At 40.9% G+C, this 15,800-nt stretch overlaps 1 long non-coding RNA gene across 1 annotated transcript; it reads left to right on the top strand.

Annotated features, from left to right (window-relative positions):
• Positions 1-7,986: 7,986 nt before the first annotated feature.
• Positions 7,987-11,553, top strand: LOC113302465. Its single transcript, XR_003336894.1, has 10 exons — positions 7,987-8,280; positions 8,377-8,417; positions 8,827-8,935; positions 9,057-9,114; positions 9,368-9,451; positions 9,749-9,932; positions 10,093-10,184; positions 10,473-10,517; positions 10,702-10,899; positions 11,214-11,553. It is a non-coding gene; the product is annotated as an uncharacterized LOC113302465 (long non-coding RNA).
• Positions 11,554-15,800: the final 4,247 nt, after the last annotated feature.

The following is a 15,800-nucleotide window of genomic DNA, read 5'->3' as shown; positions in this document are numbered from 1 at the left end:
GAGAGCGCTCCTTCAGGCGTTACTCCGCCAATCACCAGGTCCAGAGATGCCGCTACCGCTACCGCTCCTAACGCTTCGTCAAGTATGGTGCCTCCAACCTCCACTAAGACTCCAATTACCCCACTAACGGGACGAGAAACCGGAGGAACCAGAGGAAGCCGACCCTATATCGCCATCGCTGATTTGATGGAACGACAGGAAGTTCTATCTATAGCCTAGATGGACATGGTCTCGACACAGAAAGAAGTACTTGTTTTCTCAAAGCCCTGACAGAACGACTGCCGCAGGAGTCACGCCCTCCAGAGCCAATGAGAGACGCCTCCAACACCCCTGGTGCCAGCACCTCGACAGAACACATCTCCACGGACGAGGAGATTCGTGCCAGAACCCCATTTGAAAGAAATCAGCCGTCCAATTTTGTCACACGAGAGGATCTGGAGCAACTTCTCCGGAATCGAATCAAGAATGATGAAATAGACATGCATCAGCATCAACCTCCTTACCCACCTGAAATACAAAGAATTCCTCTTCCAAGAGGATACTCCTCTCCTCAATTCACCCTGTACGATGGCACCGGAAATACACGTGAGCATGTCTCTCGATTCTTGGAGTCCCTAGGCGAACATGAATGCAATCACGTTCTTCGTCTGAGGGAGTTTTCGAAATTGCTTATCGGAAGAGCATACACATGGTACAACAACATCACGCCAAACAACATCCCCAACTGGGGTGGCATGGTTACTGCATTTTACAAAAAGTACTTCTTTGTGTCTGAACAAGTTACCTCTCGGACCTAGGAAGGATGTACCAACGGGACAACGAACATCCAAATGATTTTGTCAAGAGATTTAGGGTTCAAGCACTAGAATGTCATGACCCAAACGTGACCGAACAACAGCTGGTGAATTCATGCATCAACGGTATGGCTCCCATTTACCGCGCCTTGCTAGAGAACCTGCGTTTCTAGACATTCTCTGAGCTCCATGAAGCTGCTAGGCGATCAGCAACGACAGCACCAGCATTATTAGAAAAAGCTAGACCAACCAGAGCCGAAGAAGTGCACAAAACTCGCGGGAATAGATGTCTCATCAACAAGCGGTACAACGCTGGTCCCTCCTCTGTGAGCGTAGTAAACGAGGGATGAAAAAGGAAGGCCCCAGCTGCAGACCAGTAGCCTAAACGCGAAGCACGAGCACGACGAGCAAATCTGCTACGGAAAGACGCCGCTAAAGCTCCCATGCGTCATCACGAAGCTGAAGGAAGTGCCCTGGATTTCCCGCTTCCCATTGAGGAGGTGATCGATCTCTTAGAAACATGGATTCAAGATGATGTTATCAGACTACCATCTCTCAGACGCCCACCTACTGAGGTCGAGATGGCAAACCCAAAATACTGCCACTACCACTAATTTATTCATCACCCAACCAGTGATTGCAACAGACTAAAGCATATTTTCAAAGAAAAGATAGAGAAAGGGAAACTTCAGCTAGGAAACGAGGGAGTACATGGAGACCCACTTCCGGTGAGGAATTGTGTAGTCTCTGGGGACTCCGTGCACGAGATTGTACGATCCACGATGCATCACGTATGCGAAATTCTCTACCTTTCCAAGGTACAGCTCCAAGATATCTCCACGGATCTCAATCGTTCCGTGTCGGGTAAAAGGCTTTTTCCCACTACGGAAGCCACGTCAAGATCCCAAGCTCTCTCAGGAAGCGGAATCGAAAAAGACAATTGGGGACTACTGACCACGTCATATTTAAGAGGTATTGAATTCGACGACACGCTAATCAACGCGGCCTCTGACTTCAACATTATTACCTTCAAGACTCTGAAAGCTGCGGGATTTACGAAACAAGAGGCTACCCATTACCCATCCGTGATTGAGAGCCCGAGAGGGGAAGCCTTGAACGCGTACGGCTACATTAACCTCGAGATCAGGATGGGAGATGCTATAACGCATAGAAAATTCCACATTGTCAAAGAAATAGGTTACGACATGATATTGGGGCACTTGTGGGTACTCGACAATAAGGCGAAAATGGGAACATCCCCTCTACCGATGTCAATGCCCGAAAGAATATCCAACAAACCGTCCCACCTGCTGCCGCATCGACGAGCTACCGATGGAACTCGGTCACCTGGAGAAGACCCGTTGGCGCTAACTCATAGGTTCCAAAAGAAAGTAAGTTTGGCCGAACGATCTTCTCTACAACCAGTCATTTATTCTCTTATTTCGCCATGGGGACTCAGCTCGATTACCGGCGCGGACGCTGTCAAGAGATGTGAGTGGGGCGCTGGGCCATTCAAACTCTTTGCAAAGAATTTGGAAGCTGCAATTGAAACCGAAGAGACCAGGATTCAAGCGGTTACACAACACCCGAACTCGTTTCAAATCAGAGATATGGTGGTCAAAGCGAACTCGTTTCAAGTCGGGAAGATGACGGTGAAGATACCTGTTCGGACCGATTCACCCAAGGAAAAAGAAGACGAGCCATATCTGGTGGCAGACGTCCTTCTGGGGGGTTACTGCAAGCTCATCAACACAGACAAGCTGGGAGGTGTGATAATTCACTCACGATGGCTCAAACCCTTCAATCCCTAAAACGATGTACTACTCTCTTCCAACACTCTCCCTTTGGTATTTTCTTCAGCAATTTCTCCTTCCACTTGATATTTGTATTTCCCCGAGATGAATGAATGCACCGTTTGTATTCTTCATTAGGGTTTTGTTTTTATTCAAAAGCATACCTTTCTTTTCGAATGAGTTTTCCGAATCTCAGAAAAAAAAAACATACACCAAATAAATCCCAAATCATGGAGAAGCCATTAACCATCCAATCACAACCAGAAACATCAACCCATTCTAATGGAAGACTTGGGTATTTCAAAATGAGAAGTTTTATTCAAAGATAGAAACCGAAAGCGGGATGCTAATTGAAGAAACCCTAACTTCGCCACGAATACAAGGAAGGTAAAAAAAAATATGTCTGCAAAACATCAGGACAACTAAGCGACGAATAGAAACAATAAAAAGGGAGAATCTAGTCATTGAAAGTTAATGCGCGAATCGCCAATGCCTCGGTCAGAGCTCTTTCAAACACTTTCCCCAACAATCTTTCGGGCAGCGAAGATTCCATCCGGAAGCCACATCAACAATAGCAGCCTCAACATCCCACCCGGAAGTCGTCTCAGCAGCAACAACATCCGTCTCTTTACCGACATCCTCCTCGAAAACCGACCCATCATATGCCACCATGACTTCCCCAATGTCACAGACAACAGTTTCGTCGTCTACTCCGAAAGTTGTTTCAGTTTCATCGACCGCAACATCATCATCTTCCTCGAAAGTCTTCTCAGCGACCTTTCGAGGAAAATTTCCCGATTCATTTACATCAGAACCAAGTGTTATGACACCGTCCTGGAAAGGGGAGCTACGTTGATTTTCCCCTAAAAATTTCACAAACTCGGTCTTTCATCGTTTCAACTGAGAAGAAAACTGTCCCGCCCTAACAGTGGGCTGTGAAGAGATTTTGTTGCACCAAAGCCTCCCAACACACTGGGATGCTTCGCCGCCTTCCCGTTCTTCCTCCAAATATATGTCCCGAATAATTTCGCCATCTTCACGGAACAAAGATTCAATTCTATTCAACGCCTCCCCATGAGAAGAAGACTGGTTTTCGCCGATTCCAAAGTTTATCCCCAAAGAGTTGGAGGCACGTCTGTCACTGGAAGATCCCATTATGCGTTAGAAAACCAGAGAAAGGATAGATGATAGACACGACTTCAGGACAACCTGTGCGAATGAAGGATTCAAGATCATCTCTTATATCCAACAGAGTGATGAGGTCCCGAAAAGGAAAGCCTCTTACTAGCCGCGGATTGAGGCGTGACATCAGATTCTAATGAAACCGTTTTCTACCAGCGAACATGAGAAAATGCCTGGACGTGAGGTGAATTAGGGTTTGGTGAAAAAACGTGGAAGTACATGTTTAAGACACGCTTTCCCACGTTGTTACTTCTCTGCCTCCAGGACCGAGACTTGAAAAAACAAAACCGACAAGGTGACATGAAGAGAAGGAATAACGCTCCCTTTCTACAGGCATAACACTTGCGGGGTTTTTGAATAAGGAAAGAACTTCCTAATTGAGTCAAATAAGTAAAGGAGGCAACCATGCCCGGAAAGACAAGACACCACGGTTCCAAGCCGTCCGCTCCATGCTTGCCTTACCAAACCGCGTCATGCCTTGCACCACCGTCCGTGCCATGCTTGCCTTGCCAGAACCACGCCATGCCAAGCCGTCCGCGCACGCCATTCACCACCGTCCACGTCATGATTTCCACGCCAAGCCATCAACCAAGACCATTCCCACACTTGCGCCGTACCGAGCCCAAGCCAACGCAATGCCTGCGGCCCCCTTCCAAACCGCACCAACACCAACAACTCGCCAAGCCAGCGTCTCGATATTTCCCAACCCAGCCAAGGTGATGCATGGACAGACTACGCCGACGATCTTGATCTCACCACTTCACGGTCTACACCACAAATAGAATCTATGCAAGGCCAGCAAACACGAGGATCGTGAACTCTCCTTACCTCTCGAAAAAGGTTAGTCGGACCTTCCTGACCATCTTTTCACGACCTGTCGTTTCGATTTTTGTCCTCGCCTGTCACCATCTTATGCTTACCTCACAAAAATGCTCCTGTTCCGAGCTAAGCAGTGGACTTAATGTTGATGGTGGTTTTAGCTTACGGTCAAAATCGTAAAATTGTACATCAGAAATGACGTCACTATGACCATTAGCACATTTATTGAATCAATCAGCATGCCTACGTAAGAATTACCGGGGTACCCTTTTTTTTCCATGGGTCATGTTCCACGGCAAAACCCTTAACACTGACTAACATCATCTATGCCACACCCTAATTCTCATGCTACCGCGCCAAGTCATCCCATCCGCACCACTGTGCAAATGGCAGACCATGCCAGCCACATCTCCGCGCCAAGGCATGCCAACCATGCTAGCCGCACCACTGTGCCAATGGCATACCATTCCATCCACATCTCCGCGCCAAGGAATGCCAACCATGCCAGCCGCACCACTGCGCCAATGCCATGCCATGCCATGCCATCCGCACCTTCGCGCCAAGGCATGCCAACCATGCCAGCCGCACCTCCGCGCCAAGGCATTCCAACTATGCCAGCCGCACCGCTGCACCAATGGCATGCCATGCCAGCCTCACCTTTGCGCCAAGGCATGCCAACCATGCCAGCCGCACCACATGTGCCAATGGCATACCAACCACCTTGTCGCGCCATACCATGCCGGCCTTCCCTATGCGGCTACCAAAACGAAGGAATGCGATGATCAACGACCACCCTTACATATTATATGCAAATCTTAGCCGTCCAAGGCTGCCAAACAACGCATGGTAACCTTTGGCCCAAAACCCTAGTTTTGGCCACACCAAACCGCGCCAAGGCATGCCATGCCACATGTGCCAATGGCATGCCAACCACCTTTTCGCGCCATACCATGTCGGCCTTCCCTATGCGGCTACCAAAACGAAGGCGTGTGATGATCAACGGCCACCCTTCCATCTTAGATACAAATCTTAGTCGTCCAAGGTCGCCAAACAACACAAGGTAACCTTTGGCCCAAAACCCTAGTTTTAGCCACGCAAAACCGTGCCAAGGCATGCCATGCCACATGTCCCAATGGCATGCCAACCACCTTGACGCGCCATACCATGCCAGCCTTCCCTATGCGGATACCAAAACGAAGGCGTGCGATGATCAACGACCACCCTTCCATATTAGATGCAAATCTTAGCCGTTCAAGGTCGCCAAACAACGCATGGTAACCTTTGGCCCAAAACCCTAGTTTTGGCCACGCCAAGGCATGCCATGCCACATGTGCCAATGGCATGCCAACCACCTTGTCGCGCCATACCATGTCGGACTTCCCTATGCGGCTACCAAAACGAAGGCGTGCGATGTCAACGTCCACCCTTCCATATTAGATGCAAATCTTAGCCGTCCAAGGTCGCCAAACAACGCATGGTAACTTTTGGCCCAAAACCCTAGTTTTGGCCATGCCAAACCGCGCCAAGGAATGCGATGCCACATGTGTCAATGGCATGCAAACCACCTTGTCGTGCCATACCATGCCGGTCTTTCTTATGCGGCTACCAAAACGAAGGCCTGCAACAATCAACGACCACTTTTTCATCTAATATGCAGATCTTAGCCATCCAAGGTTACCATCTAACGCATGGCAACCTTTGGCCCTAGTTTGGTCGCGCCTAAATAAAGCCAAAACCCTAACTTTTGGCCGCGCCTAAACTAGGAAAGCCATACTGATCATGCTTTCATGCCACTGGCTACCAAACGAAGGGTTACAATAATCAACGGCTACCTTTCCTCTTAAGATGCAAAATCTCGACCGCCGAAGGTCACCACCGAGTCAGCAAGTCTCCCAAGCTCAACTTGCCAGAAAACAATAACATGCTACATGTTTTCCACGAAAATTCTCGAGACATCAACACATGTCACAAACTGGGGGATGCTCATTGGGTATTGGTTTGGCGGTTTACAGCATGCGGCGTACACTATGCCCGTTATAAGACAGTGTCATAAGGATGAGGCGGTTAGTAAATACAGGGATTAATGGTGAAATGCTTTCTTTTATGGAACATCAATTACAGTCGTTACCGGTTACCACCTCCTCCCATTTACTCACCCGTTTTCCATTTCTTAATGAGACCAGAGTACGTTTCACTTCGACTGGTATAAATAGGCATTACCTATTTCCACCAAACAACAGGTTCAGGTCAGGAGGATACAACACTCAAAAAATATTTGCTAGCTTTCCATCTGCTAGCTTCCCACTTTCTGATACAAGTCGTGAAACAACTACTCTTCCAGAATAAACTATTCTGGTCTCAACACTCTCTTCGCTCCCTCCCCAAAACCAACCCTTCTCCTTCATTTTGTGATCGAAGCAAGTCTGGAACGGCCATTTCTTGGTTTAGGCCGGATTTGTACATATTGATCTCTCGAATCTAAAGTACTCCCTTGCAGTACATTATTTAGGGTTTAAACTCGTTTCTCACCCATACACCCGAAATTACCAAGATCAGCAGAAATCGTTTTCACCCCAAACAACGAGATAAACTCAGCTCGAAATCTCAAATGTGTATAATAGAAAACTATATCATAACACGACTTATGTCTCAATATAGGAGATAGAGTGGAAATAGACTTTCCAAGTGATAGATAAGTTTCAGTCTCCACATACGTTTTGTCGATGAAGTTCCAGAAGCTCCCCTTGGTAGTTCTTCATTTTCAAGAGATGAACGCCGTGCAGTCTAAAGCTCAACTAGATAATCTATGTCCTAGTTTGAGATATCTAAATAGGCTAGACATCAAGACTCATAGTTTTGATCACTAACATTGACAAACATGCTTGAGATAGCAACGCATGCGAGTTCGACCGAGCAATGCTCTAACAATCACCCCCTTTGTCAATTTTAGTAACAAAACTATCAATACATATTGATTACAAAATAAATAAAAACTTTGTAGCTTCTCATCCAAATGCTTGATATCCTTGGAATCTTCAACACGACTTGAAAACTTCGTCACTTCCAAGTACTCACTACATCATTTTTCCAGATTAGCAACTAAAAACTCTTAAGTCGTTGCATATTAGCGACAAAATTTGCAACTTCTCATAAATTATCAACTGTTTGTTGCAGTTGCGAACTTTGCAATTGCAATGAGCCGTTGTAAAATTTTGAGTCTTGTTGCAATTCGCAACGGCTGACCATATCACATGTGCTGCCTGCTTGTCTGCAAGGTAACACTTGAATTGTGCGCGTGCACTCCGGCTGTGTCGGTGGGAACACTAGTTTTATTCTACTTCACTATCATATATCCAAACCCTAACTCCCTTATGTTATTTTTCATCGACCAAGAGCTGCCTCCATCTTCCTCTCGTTTCAACAACGCCCCATCTCAATTCTCTTCATCAACACCAACTGAAAAGAGGAGATTTATCAACAAAATCCATCAATAACATCAGCTCTTCTCTATTATCTTCATCAAGACCAACTGAAAACGAAGATTCATCGACAACATCAATTTTTGAAGTCTGAATCGATGAAGAATAGACTATTAGGATCATCAACAATAATCAAGAGTAATTCTATGTTGTCTAAAGCAATTGGTGATTGCAAAAAAACTTAGATTACGTCTCTTCTTTGGTATGTTAATGGTAAGGGAAACCCTAGATTTGTTTCTACTTTGATCGATGCTGGTGGTGATGTGAATTTTATGGATTCATCAAATGGGAAATTTTTGTTGTTTGCAGGCTGCACCATCGGTGAATCCCTAAAATTAACATTTTTGGGAGTAAGTTTTCTCTGTACTTACATGATTTCCTTCACATTAGAAACCTAACTCTCGTACAATTCTTCTTCTGCTTTCACTTTATTTGGATTTAGTATCTAAACCATCAATTACTTTCCCATTCTTCTTCTTTTTCTTCTTCTTCTTCCTCTCATCACCACCTCCACCACCACCATGAGACTGTAGATTTAGGTTGGAAATCTAAGCGTTTTCAAGCTTTATTAGGTGTTATTTACAGATTTATTTTTATATTCTTGTCTAATATCACTAATTGAAATAATTTATATCAAGGGTTTCAAAATTTAGGGTAATTTTGATTTTATCGATTGGGCAAATATTCTGAATTGGGTATATGTTCGGTTTTGTATTTTGATTTATCATTAATTGGAAATTGGGTTTAATTTTATTCTAGGCTTCAGGTGAAGCAAATAATCATGAAAATGATGGTACGAGTTATTCTCAGAAGGGAACAGAAAGCACATGTGACTTTTGGTGAATGATTAGCAATTGCTTTTGCTTAGGTATTTTGGTGGATTTTATATGTCTAGTGTAGTTTTGAGTTTTTTAGGTTTCTATGAAGTTTTTTAGGTTTCTATGTGTCTTGTGTATTCTTATGAAATTTTTTGATTTTTTTTTTTGCAGTAGTAAATGACATGGTTTCTATGAAGCTATTCATAATATATTGTGGGTTTCAAGTCAGGTGACTCTTGTTCTTCTCTAAGTTTATAAAGTGTATGAGATTGAAAATGGCTAACATTGATAGGTTGCTTTCATTTATTTTTCCTTTCTTATTTTTTATAGTGCACATCCTTATCTTATACCTCCAATAATCACTTATTAGTTATACAATTTTTCGTCGATCAGAATTGGACTAATGCCACATATTATCTCTACTTTGAACCCTACATAGAAATTCAATGAAGTTTACATAACTCAAGTTCATTATTGTTTAGGTGGAGATAAGCTCCAATGTTGTTGCTCTAGGTACTTGGAGAGCTTAAAACTCTGTCGACACTTTATGAAATCTTTGATTCCTGGTAAGTTAGCATTGTTGCAAAAAAAAATTGAGCTTTTGTCCAGGACTTATAATTACTTTCAATGAGAGTATGTTCTTGCCATTGTTGATGTAGGCCTTCTGTTTAGATATGTATTTCTTGAGAAAACTTTACACGTCAGTGCTTGATTGATATTGTTGCGAACAGCTAGATGTATATTGGTTTTCCTGTGGTGATTAGGGTATAGTATAGTCACATATCATTTTTTTTCTTTTAATTTCTATTTTAATGATTACTATGAAGATTTCAGTATAACTATGGTATGTTTGATATATTTAGGTAATTGCTACTGGAGGTGAAATGGTAAGCGTCTTGTGAAAGAATGCAAGGAGCTTGTGGAGTTATATACAGGAAGTTTGTATTCCTTGTTTTCTCTCGCTTCTTATGGATTAATTCTGAATAATTTTGATATCAGGCAGTGCACCAGGCTTATGATGTGGTCGTGCAGAAAAAGCGTATTGAGGTAAGTCTTGCTTAGTATATGGGAAGTTTTCTCAGACTATGGCCTTGGCTTTGCTTGGGGTATATCCTGTGATGACTTGTCCCGTTTACAGCGTAGTTGATATACCAAACAAACTATTTGTTAAATTATTTAACAGTTCTTTATTTACGCGTTTTAACAGAAAAATCTTCTGACTGATAACTTTATTGTAATGGATCGATTGGTGATGGAGCATAATCTTCTGAGTGCAAGCAAGCTTTATACAGATATAAGGTTAGACTTTTAGTCTTAGCAATTATTTTGGTGTTTTTTTTTCCCTCCACACTAACTCTTAGCAATTGCGATTTTTCTATCTTTTCTGATGTAGATTTGAGGAATTAGGAATTGGAGGTGTAAATTGAGAGTTTTCAGTGTTTGGTTTTGCTTCTTGTATTTCTATATCTGTTCGTTCTTTATCAAAAGTTTATGAGTCTTACTTGATTGTATTTCGTCAGTAGCATCGTTCGAGAAACAATAAGCGCTTCTTATGCAACACTCTAACTCTTGGCATGTTCAACACAGCTCATGAGATCAGAAGTAAGATGGATTCTCTAAGGGAAAATGATGGTTTGTCTTTTTGACTTTGTATTGCTATAAGTTTCAATACCTTTCATGTTAATGTTAGTGTAGTAATGGTTTTCAATACCTTTTATGTTAATGTTAGTGTAGAAGGAAAGTAATGGGATCATCTAAAGTAGGTTGTTAATCTCCCTGCATCTTTGGTACATGATTTGGGTTCATTCATGTACAGTAATTTGCAGAAACAAACTTTTGCAATAATGCAATTTACAATATGGATGAGAGACATTAAACTTATCAGCAACTGCAATCATCACAGAAAGGTGAAGATATGATTGCTTGTGTACAGTCATTAGAAGCTGCAATGCGTTCATGCTTGCCTACGGGAGGCTGCAAGCGATAGATCGTTCTCCTCATCCTTCTCATCGAAGTAAGTAATCCAATATTGACTCATGCACAAATACATAAAATGAACTATTTTAAGTCACAATTTTAGTGGTGCATAACCTCTTATGGTTCTTAACTATGTTCACCGCGTGGGATTATCATATTTGCTTTATATTGCAATACGATGGTGCTTAAAATTGATTTAGTGGTTTAAAAATTTGAATCTCATCTATGGAAATAGATCTGTGAGGTTTAGCCATTCATTAAAAATCCATGAATATTACTCAACATTTATTTGAATCTCATCTATATTCTGAAATATTCGTCAATTTAATTTTGTGTGTTTTTTCTGTTCAGGCCCTCTCCTCGGGCTTCTTCAAGATGATGTTGATCCCATGGTGTATGTTATGAAGGTGTAGAAGGCACCGCTGGAAACATATGCAGACATTGGTGGACTAGATGCTCAAATTCAAGAACCTAAAGAGGCAGTTGAACTTCCACTACCTCATCCTTGTGCTGGTAACCGGTGAGGCAATTAGAGTTTGCTTTACTAAGTCATATCCTTTCACATATATTTCCTAGGTCCACCAGGTAGAAGTTGATAATAATTTGTTTTAGTACAACTACTCAGGGAAGAAATTTTCAAATACCTGCAATGTATTGACGAGTCAATAATTTTGGTGTTTTTCTGGACTAACCTCCACTGAACTTATTCCAAAGCAGTGTGATTTGGATTTCAGACATTTAGGCTGTTTTATTTCAATGAACGACTCTCTTAGCTATTTGTATGTTTTGGCCAGAAATTGGCCTGAAATATAACCGGCAAATGGCCTCAAAATGTCGCAGGGGACTCTTGACTAGGTCATAGAAGATTGACCCGACTTTTTTGTCCAGTTGCAAAAATGTTGCTAAATTTAGAACCAGAATAATAAAATCGGGTCCGGCTAAGAATAGTCGTTCTAAGTTCTTTTTGGTTCTAAATTTCGCAACTGCTACGTAGCAGTTGCGACATGAATATAGCAACAACACCTAGTTGTTGCTAAACCTATTCGCAACATCTAAAACAGTTGCAAAGTCAAGAAAAAGAACAATTGTCTGAACCGAAAACCGTTGCGAAAAATAATTCGCAACGGCTTAGGAGCTTTTGTGAAATAAATGCAAGGCCACGTTTCGCAACGGCTTGCTGTTGTTGCAAGTACCTTTTGCAACTACCGGAGATCGTTGCTAATCCCCAAAAATGGTGTAGTGACTCCATGATTCTAAACGTGTTCAACTCAGCATCATATTTGTTGAAGATACGTAGTTATAACAATGAGAAAACAAATGCTCTCGATCATTGTTATACAATGTCATAGGATTATTACACAGCATCAAAGTTCAATTGCATCACAACTTTGACAACAATATTATGGTGATATGTATTACTCCCCCTTAGTTAATACATCATCTCAATATGAAAACCACTCCCCCTTACATAATGATCCGTAAACCATATGTATTTGTAGTATGAAACTACACATTAATTCTCCCCCTTTTTGTCAATAAAAATTGGCAAAGGTACGAAAACTTGCGGGATCCTCATGAAATTTCCATAGAGATTCTTCATGACAACATGTTGGAAAATTTGGGTTATAATCATGCATTCAACCAAATCAATCTATAAAAATGAAGACCCATATTATAGTTTATCAAAATAACACAAGAAATGGTTAAGACAATTTATCAAATACCTGGTGTGCAGCAATCCTCTTCTTCCAATTTCAGCAACCAATGAATCCACAATTCACAAAACAGACAATACAACAATTATAGAGAATAAGGACTAGAATTACCAACTTAATTTTGTGTATTGAGGCGAGGTACTCCTCTTTCCTGAAAACTTTAACTTCCCGTCACTGGTGCAAAACGAATTCGGAAGTAAGTCTAGCCAAGATACAACAATACCTTTGATGTTAACATGCACTCGAATAACATCAAAACAACCGAACTTAAAGCAACAACAAACTCTTTTCAATTAGACTCTAATGCAAGTTTTTTTTCCAGTAAAACAATGGATGCTTTTTCTGTTTTTTCTATGTCTGTATGTTAAAGAACATTGGATTCTTATAATGTAAAAGATGACGGTTCACCAATGGTTGTAATCCAAACTGAATGGTCACCTTGGTTGGGAACAAGCACAAGTTTATTCACCTTTGTAAATGGATTTGGAGGCCCGTCCAAATCCAGATTTCCTACACAACATACCAACAAATTTAGATGCAATCATAAATCCAAAGCTAAATGCATTCATCAAGAAGTTTATAAAGATACAAGATAACCCCTATAATATTCCACAGCCGCACTCCCCACAAAGATATGACGATTAAGCACAAGTTCATAAACGAACTCTCCCCCATAAAATGTCATTCAGAGAACAACAAAGGCGACCTTGCTTTGACAAGAAAAGAAGGATTTCTTTGGATATAACCAAATCACATGAAAACATGAATTCGTATCCAAAAAATCAATAGAATTAACCATACAAGATGATCAATTCAATTGCACATGCTCGACATAAGAGAACTTACGGAGTAACACAGTAAAAACACAAAGATGTGGATCCGGGAAGATCAATACTGCGGAATAAATAAGAAATCGCTATATTTTCCATCACTATTTGCACAATGACATAAAATAGACAATTCTTGTAAACAACAATTCATCCATTCTTCCATCAATATTTGCATAAAAACATAAAAGGCGTAACTTTTGTTTGTCAAAAGTTCATTCTATCTTTTATCAATACTTTCATACCGACATATAAAAGAGATAACTTTTGAAAAAGTATGGGACAGTCAAGGTTCACGGATGTAAACAACATATCCCATAATAATTTGCAATATATAAAACCATAAATAATAAAATTTCAAACATCATCTTCCAAATAACTTAGAATTTAAATAAATAAATATAAAAACATTGAGGATGAAAAACATTTAGAAGTAGCTATGTGTAATCACAATAATGGCTATTCTAAACCCTAGTAATCATTCTAAACAAAAACAAGAACAAAAGTTCTAATAAGAAGTTTTCTAGACAAAATCAAAACTCTTTGATAACCTCATACCTTTCAATGAATCCATCATAGAAGGCATCACTTATTTCCTTGTTTCTCTTGACCGTGGATTCTCCATGTTCGTGAGTTAGAACACAAACTTTACGGTCAACAACCCGAGCAAGTTGTCTAGCCTTGACACAGTCCACGATGAGCTTCTTCTGATTCCGCATCAGAATATTCTGATTAGCAAGGATTCTGGCCTGACCATCTAAGAGTTGGTTTATTTGCAGTTTAATATTTGCAAACTCGACCTTGGAATCGTCCTGAAATGAGTCAAATCCTTAACAGACTCATTAATCCAGGAGTTGTGCTCTTCTTTGAAACCATCTTCTTCAGAACCAGCTCTTGAACCGAATCACGTCCTTGAGTATCTTCCTCCATATCAAGATGCGTAATCTCTTGAGATCTTGCATAGTTCTCCATAATTTTTTTGATAGGTATGGATTTCTACAATATGGAAGATATATGTAGTGGAAATAAGAGAAGAAACTTCTCATAAAGGAAACCCTATGAACTCATAAGAAGAGACACGGACGTTCTTGGACCGGTTATGATAAGATGGATTATAGTAAAATCCAAAGAAGAAGGAAGATACAAACACGGCTCAATAATTTAAAGCGAAAACTCAAATTAGAGCATGAGACCGATAGTATCATCGAGAACTCAGAAGGCTAAAGAAAACGCATAACGACTATTCAACTAGTCTTGAGGCTCCCACAGTCATCATCATCCTTGTACATCTCAAGATATATTCAAGGATCAAATTACCTAGAATCAGGTAAAGGAGTGAGAAGTAATCTCACTACGAATCATGGGAGAAGAGTTGTACAAGTCTTTTGAGCGTTTAAACTGTGTATTTCCTTTTTTACATCGATTATAACTTATTCCAGAAGAATTTGTCATAAAAATTTTTGAAAGTCCATCGGAAGGGTTTTTCGGAGGACTAAGTCTAGGACCTCTCGAAATCGGTTCCAGAGGAAAGGAGTCGGAGGATTTCCATCTTCTTGATCTATACTTACCAGACTTGTTCTTATAGACATATGGAAAGTGTTCATCGGTGGCATAAGAGTTGATACCAAACAAAGGAACTTGCATCCTGTGATGATTTCTTAAAGCACGAGCATTCGTATAAGAATTATGTTTTTTTGTAGAAAAGAGTTCACTGAAGACGCTGTCATATGATTCACTCCATTGACAGTGGAAAGAAACAATTTTCGAAGATATGAAATTTGTTTCTTTCTAGCAAAGCAATAAAGGGAAAAGTGATTCTTTTCCCACAGAAGGAACAACATCGTGGATTAGAGATCTGCTTGCCTTGATCCATAACTTCTTCTGCCACATGTAAATATTGCAAGTGATTCACAATGGGTAATTCTTTAGAAAAACTATTATTCACACTAGGTAAAGCCTTGTGAGAATCAGAAGAAGGTGCATGAGATGACTTATTCATCAAAACAGAGTTTTCCCTTTTTAAGGTGTTACACTGTTCTCGGGCATATTGAAGAGATGCAACAAGTTTCTTTTTTTCAACATGAAAACTGTTAATTTCTGATGAATGAGACTTGACTAAACGTTCTTCTCTAGCTGAGTTTTCTCTGAAAGTATTTTTAAGCATACTAATCTTTTCGTGTTGTAGAGTAGTTTCTTGGGCCAGTTTTTCGATACTGTTAGAGAGAGATTTAACGAAGCTGTAGAGTCAGGGTTCCCTGTCTAGAGATTTCTCGAATTCATCAATAAGCTGATCATTCTTTTCTTAAAGAGACTTGATTTTAGCCGCTTGACAATCAATAATTTCAGCAATTTTTTTTAACATTATGGTGAGTTCCATTTCTGATTTTGACATGTTC

The sequence above is a fragment of the Papaver somniferum genome, chromosome 8, assembly GCF_003573695.1.
Source record: "Papaver somniferum cultivar HN1 chromosome 8, ASM357369v1, whole genome shotgun sequence".
NCBI lineage: Eukaryota > Viridiplantae > Streptophyta > Magnoliopsida > Ranunculales > Papaveraceae > Papaver > Papaver somniferum.
The sequence above is the reverse complement of the archived record's forward strand: the minus strand, read 5'-3'. Positions and strand labels throughout refer to the sequence as shown.